This window comes from Prosopis cineraria, unplaced genomic scaffold (genome assembly GCF_029017545.1).
Source record: "Prosopis cineraria cultivar Desert tree isolate PC_DT_omini unplaced genomic scaffold, ASM2901754v1 PC1, whole genome shotgun sequence".
Classification (NCBI taxonomy): Eukaryota; Viridiplantae; Streptophyta; class Magnoliopsida; order Fabales; family Fabaceae; genus Prosopis; species Prosopis cineraria.
In genome coordinates this window covers 23,656,432-23,664,319 of record NW_026555332.1, presented here as the reverse complement: position 1 = coordinate 23,664,319, position 7,888 = coordinate 23,656,432, and positions in this window count along the sequence as shown.

Genomic DNA, 7,888 nt, shown 5'->3' with positions numbered 1-7,888 from the left:
GTTTTTATTCTAAAGGTTGAAGACACCAATTTTGCGAGAGAATGGTTTGAAACTTTGAAAAAGAAGTAGTATAATATATATTTTTTTGGAGTTATCTATATAATATATTTTTATGACATATAATAACACAAAGAGAGGAATAAATGGGAGGAAAAACTAACTAGGAGAGATGTGTCTGTACTTTGAAGAAGGAAAAGAGGAGGAGACAAAGAGTAGAGATGTGTCGTGGGTCTCGCTATCACATGTCATGGGTCTGCCTTACTATCGTCTCACCTAGCCATGGACTTGCCTTGCCATGGGTCTCATGGTACCTCACCGTAGGGGGAGACATAAAGTAGACTTGGGGTTTAGCAAAAATATTGTGAGGGTTTGTGAGGGAGAGGGCTTCAAATTGAAATTAAAGGTAGCAATATCCAGGTCACTTTTTAATTAGAAGCGACGTAGAAAAACTACTTACCACATCAATTTTTAATAGAAAATCGACGTTATTATTAACATCCATGTCAATTTTTGTAAAAAAGAAATGTGGATTATTATAAATATAAAATTTAAATAGTACAATTTTTAACAATTAAAGCCACATCTTGTTTGCTTAAAAATCGACGTGGTTAATTTTAAATTTTAAATTTAAATTTCAAAATTTTCAATAAAATCCACATTGCTTTTATATAAAAGTGATGTAGAATATTTTATTTTTTAAATTTAAATTTCTAATATTTAAGAATGAAAACCACATCCATCTTTTCATAAAAGCGATGCAGATTTAGAAATTATATTTTAAATATTAAATTTCTAAAATTTTAAATCCACGTCCATTTTAATTAAAAAGAGGCTTTGATTATGTTTCACATCTATTTTCCCATAAAAGTGACGTGGATAATGGGTTAAAGAATTAATGTTTGTGTCACTTTTAAGAAAAGTGATGTAGATATATGTAATTATTCAGCACTTATTTACAAATTTGCTACCACTTCTATTTTTTATGTCAGTTTTACAAAAAGTGACGTAAATTGAGGGAGTAAAATGTATCTTTTTGCAGTAGTGTTGTCCTTTTTGTTATCTTACCTATAACTTTTGTGTTAAGTGTTTTTAGTTATAGAATCTCCAACATTTTTGAATTTGAAGAAAAATCTCATTGGGTCATTTTGGAGGAAATTTTGTCTCTAGAGTGCTAAAGGCCAACTTCAACAAATTACTAGGTAGTTTCTGTCTTGTCAAAAATTCTAAAATTTTAGTATGGTTTTGGCTTGTATTTCCTTTGTTTGTCTATAACTTTTCAGGTTGATTGGACAAGTGGATTGTTCTGGGAAAGATAGACAAGCTACTAAATGCAAAAATAGGACACACCTTCGAATGTTGAAGCATCATAAGTCTTTCTAACTCTCTCTTTATTGCATTTGTGTGATTTTGTTCGTTTGCTTGCTTTATTTTGTTTGTTTACATTATTTTGATGCATTTTCACTTATACACTTGTAGAGGGCATATCATTTGAGCTTCCTTGGTCATTGAATCATTTTGAGCTTGATTTTGCATCATTATTTATGGATATAAGTTTTATTGCATTTTATGGCTTGGTTTTATCATCATGATTTATTCCATCCTTCATTTGACATGCATTATCATCCATTTCTAGCACCTAACATTGATTGCACATCCTATTTTCATAATCAATTTCAACCATATAACTTTAATTGTCCATCTCCATATTGTAATCATTTTCATCCAAGTCATAATTTTGAATTTTCCAATCTTGAGTTTTGAATCCCATGTAAGAACTTATGTTGAGCATACACCATTCACTAACATTGATTATCTAGAAAAAAATTATATGCATAAAGGGGTAAAGTTTATTGTTTACATTATGGGGCTACCTCCCGCTTTTATAATGATTGTCTTATTCTCAAAGAATATTACGAACCATATGGAATAACCCAAGCCCCAAAAGAGATCATATTTCAAGTTGAACATACATAAAAAGTTACTCATGAATCTATTGAGATTAATAAATACATCGCAAGCCATTAATCTCCCAAAAAAAAGGAGTCAATCTAACCTTTGCTTCAAGAGGTAATTTCTCTTATTCCTAATGAAGTGGATTCTTCTTTACTTTCTACCATTTCTAATGGTTTGTCAAATGATTCATATATAGATGAGTAAATGTGAGTCCCCTAATATATTGGAGAATGGGCATGATAAATTGATATTGCATATTGATTATGCTATGAAAGAGCATTATGTATCTAGCAATGATATTATTGATGAATCTTTGGAAATTGATGCACATGTTTCTTGTTCCATTTGTGATGATGAGCATGAATGTGATGCATGTGTTGAAAATAATGTGCCTTATGTGGAAGAAACTTAAAATATCTCTTGTGTTATTATTGACAATGCACCTATACTTGCCTTTAGTAATCAAAGTATGCTTGAGAAAGTTTGTCCCACTTCTTTTGTAAAAGAAAGAGTCATAGAGACATAGGCACTATGATTGGGAAATTAGTCGCTTACCCTCAAAATTAAACTAAAGCTACCTTAATACAATATAGGGCCAACCCTAAGTTATCTCTAAGGAATGGTCTTTGTCTAATCTAAGGTTACCTAATGCAAAGGAAATTTGATTACCTAATTATCTAAACTAGTTATCTAATTAACAAATGATTAAAATGCTAGCTAAATTGAGTAAAATGAACTTCCCTTTTTCACAAGAGTGAAACCCTAGAGATTAGTTGATTTTAGACTCATTATTTTCTCATGATTAAGCTAAGTTAAGCTTTCTTTTCCTCTTGACTAAAGCAATCATGACTTAAGAAAATTATCCTAAGCCAATTAACCTAATTAGCTAACTTTCCTATGTCTTAGATTAAAGTCTCTAGTTCAATTAACTAATTGGTGAAGAAATTAGCCAAGTGATTCATTCAAACCTCTTCCCCAAGTGCCATGGCCAACTAAAGGAATTAAGTAATCACAAAATTATGTGAAGCTACACAACAACTTAAGTATTAACATAACAAAATTATGCCATATTAACACATGTAATTCACTAATTGAAAAACACAATATCATGTGCTAAACTTAAAGTGGCTGAAATATCATGGTTATCCAAAGAAAGAATTTAAATGAAACAATCCTCTCTCCCTTTACATCAACATCAAATTCAAATTAGAATTTACAAGCTAAGATGATCAAACCTAGATTAAGGAATCTAACCATATAGTAAAACGAGAATAGGATAGGAAACAAAAGAACTTTGCCTATTTAAAGCTCAAGACTTATCCTCCATCTTCATCTCTCTAAGATTTTACTAAAGAACTTAGCCAATCTTATCATCTTCGAGAACCCTAGAACTTACTTGTGAAGGCCGAATCCCATAGCTCTTGGATGAAGGAAATAAGCTTCAATCCTTGTGAAAGTGAAAGGGGTGGGATGAGATTGAGGAGAGAAGAAGAATGGTGTGAGTTTTGTGGAGGTTTGGTGGTTGAAAATGGGAGATAAGGTGCTGGAAAATGAAGAATACGAGAGAGAAAATGAAGAATATTATGAACAAGAGAGAGAGAATGTGGGAGATGAAATGAAATAGATGGATGAATCTCACTTAGGGCTGGAATGGCATCATCTAAGTATTTCCATCAGCTGAATGCTTAATTAAAAAATAAGAAAATAAAATAAAAAGGAAACAAGAGCTTTGTCACACTTGTAAAAGTGGCATCCTCTTATTGATTTATAGATGAATCCAATGTGTGTGTAATTTCTCATGTGTCATCCACATTATTAAGCTAATTAAATCCCCCAAATAAATCAAAAAATATATCCTATATGCTTAGCTTTAACCTCAAGGAGTGTTGACTTCAATTGTCTAATTGATGCACAGATCACATGCTTATGTCACATAAATCACATCACTCAATTAAATAACATATGACATAATTAAATCTAATTAAAGTCCATAACTAAATTTATAATCAGAAGGGAGAATACCTCTACTATACTAAACCTAGACACTTAGGCAATTTTTCAATTTTAATACAATGTGTGCAATTTAAGATGATAACAAATTAATAAAGTGGTCTTAATTGAAATCGATAAGCGTGTAACAAATGTGTTCTATCAACCTACTTCTACTTCTTTAGAGATTGATGTTCAAAAGGAGCCTATATTATAAGAGGAAAAGTATGCACCTTTGGATATTGAGATTAAGGCCAATCAAGGTTCTAAGCATGATGAAAATGTGGTAGAATATCATATTGAGTTATTTGGTGATGAACTTGCTTTGTTTAGTAGTGATCCATATCTTTTTATCCTTATAACTTCTTGTTTTTATGAACATGATCATAAATGTAAATCTTATGTGGATCTTGAAGAATTCTTGAATGAATTTTACACACCTTCTCATGCATTACTTAGTGATAATAGAATGTTAACTATACTTGAACTTGCCAAGCATGAGGAAGGTTTGGTTTCTTGTGTTGATGGAGGTGCCATTGTTGAGACCAAATGCCTAGAGTTAGTACCACTCGAGCATACTGTTCACTTGATTTCCAAGCTATTGGAAAGTGATTCTATACTTGATAAAATACAAAATATGACCTACATTAGCATGGTGATTGAAGAAAATGAGAAGGCTGTGGAGTTACTTACAATTTTCTTTAAAGAAAGTTTTGATTAAAGTATTCCTAAGAGTGTCAAACAAGAAGAAAGTGCAAAAGAAATTGTGCCACTTCAAGTAGAGGGCTACATGCTTGCTTGTACCATTTCTAAGGGGATCATATTTTATGACCTTTCACTGAATAAGGGAGACATTTATCTTCTTAAATATTTTGTAATATCCTCTGTGATTCCATTGATTTTATTAGTTGTCTCCCTTACCTTGACAAATCTACTTTTCATTCCCTTGCACATAATTCTATTTCATAAATCATGTTTTATGATCATGTTGCATATGATGTTTCCTTGTTTGAAAAAGAAAATATTAATGGTTGCATCTCATATGACATGAAAAGACAATCCACACCATACATCTTAGAGCCATTACCAATTAATCTCGAGCTACCACCGCTTGAGATTCTTAGAAGGAGGATCACAATGAAAAGTTTCATGATATTACTCCAAGATAAGAACTTCAACTTCAAGAGCTTGTGGAGATTTAAACTAGGTTGTGTTTTCTTCACCCTTACTTTTAATTTACTTTGCCTATTGTTGATTTGTTGATTGAGTAAAGTGAAAGCCTGGGGGAGATGTCTCCATTAGTAAAAGGTATATTTTTTTATTTCATTTTATCTTGTTTAGAAATTTAAAAAGAAATTCTACACTTGCACTTTTTTCATGCATGTATCTATATTGATCTTATCATATCATTAGTCTATGCTCACAATAAGGACAATGTATGATTTAGGTATGGGGGGAGATAAAAATATTTGATTTTTGCTTTTTTTAAATTTTTTTTGAAAATTATAAAATTTATTTCGTTTTATCTTGGGCTATTTGAGAAACTTATTTTTAATTTTTGGAACTTAAACTCTTGAAATGATGTTGCCTTAGTTGTTTTATCTTGTCAAACAAGCTTTCTTTTAGATTGTATGCAATTGATTAAAGAGACAAAAAAAACTATAGTTAGAAGAAGCCTAAACATTGTTGTGAGGTTTGTCTTTAGCATTTGTGCCCTCTGTTCTTCCTCTTAATCAAGGCTACACCATTGCATTTATTGTAGGGAAGATGACAATGAGATTCATTAAAAATAGCCAAGAGACTTAAAAGACCAACCCTAATGGATTGATCATCCTTTTGTTAGCCCTTTGAGCCTTTTATTTATTTTGTTCATTTCTTAAGCACTATCCCTATTTTGCCATGGATTGCATGTATTGTTTTTAAAGTATGTTTCAACATTCTCATCTTTCTTTGGTTTAACTTAGTGAATGAAACTCATTTTTCCATTTTTTTCATTCTTCCATTGTTCTATTTCATTCAAAGAACAAGTGCATTATTCTCTTATTACTTGATACCTGAGATGATTAGAAAGTGAAAAATATGAAAATATGAAAAAAAAAATGAAAGAGCAGAACAAAAAAAGTGAAAAAGAAAAGAAAAATGTTGAATAAAAGGATTGATACTTGGGTTACAGGTCACATATTTTGTTCTTTTCTTTTCACATCCATTCCACTTACATTTTCATCCATTTTTCACTTTGTGTCCACTTAGTAGAGTCTTAAAAAGATTTGAATGTTGTTGTATATTTACATTGTGTCCAAGACTTAATTCCTTGAGCCTAACCATAGCTTTAACATACAAATCCAAGAGCATCTATTTCATAGCCACATTACATCCCATTAAAGTCTATTTGATTCTTAAGAACATTTGCATATTAGTAGTAGAGAGGTAGAGGATTACAAGCTTGTGGTAGGTTATTTTTTGCTGAAGACTTTGAGTAAAATTGTTAAAACCTAAACATTTGAATGCTTGAGTGCATATGCTATCTGTGTAAGGCTCTCTCTATGAAATTGCATCTTTTTAATAGTATGCTTGTAGTTGATAAGGTATTCTAACTAAGACAGCAACATCTCTTCTATTTTTGTAAAAAAATTTATTGGCTTTTAACTGGATTACCCTTGACAAGTTGTTTTGTTTTACTTTGTTCTTATTTTAGGATTTTGAGAGAGTTTGTTTTAGTTTTGATTTTGCCCAGAGTACACATGGGTAACAAGATAAACCTTTCTTTCAATAGGTAGTTGAACATTTCCTCTGTTTTAGATGTGTCAAAGGTATATTGTATAGCATTGGGCTTCTTTGAGACCTTTAATATAGCTTTTCATATGTGCCATGTGTCGTGGTAGGCATGTCATATGTGTCAAAGGTACCATGTGCCGTGGTAGGCATGTCAATTTGCCATGGTGCACGTGCAAGGAATGGTTTATATGGTTAGAAAAGGAATTTATGTGTTATAGGTATTTAGAACCTAGTGAATTCGGCGTAATCTAGAGTGATAATTGACGATTGCCACTTGATTATGTAGATTGAGAGGTGCTTGAGCTTAATCGTGCTTATAGAATGTGTAAAGCTAACATTAAGCCACGGTAACCCTTTTGTGTGACAAAGGGTTGAAGTGACAGAATAATTTACACTATTTGATTATATTGCTTAATTTTTTGTCAGTAGACATGTTAAATTTATTAGTTGGGATTTGATAACCTTGCATATTATGAAATATGGTTATGTGCATGAAAAGCTATTTGCAAACACTGAGAATAGTGAAAATTTATATGGATTGGTTGAGAAATTTGAAATGTATATATGTTATATATGATGAGCATGATCATGTTAGGGGGTGGGAGTTCACCCGTAAGAAGGAGTAGTGGAAGTCCATATGGCATGTATCTTCTTAGTGTCTAGTAAGGCACAGTGTTGGAGATTTTCTCCTTAGTATCCATGCGGGATATGGCATTGGAGAGCGATGCTCCTTAGCATCAGTGATGCGGTGTCAGAGTAACAACATCCCAATTCATGTGCGATGGGGAAAACTATAGTCTAGAAGTAGGATAGGACACCTTTAACCGGTGATCCTACCACTGAAGGTGAGCTCTAACCATTGGATGTGCACTTGGTTCAAGAGCCTATAGTTTCAGTCGAGGTGATATGAAAGCTTCGATGGTTAAGTGATCATACATAGTGATAAATTATTTGTGTTTATGAAAAAGAGTATGTTATAATATGCTAAAAGTATATTTTGGTGTTTAATAGCTTTAATCTCTTATGGTTGTGCATGTTAATTAATAGTAGTGAATTATTTTATTACTGAGATGTTTATCTCACCCTATAGTTACATATTACAGGTAAGGGCTCCCATAGAAGCAAAGGGAAGGAAGGGGCAATTGAAGAGCAAATAGCGTTATAGTATAGC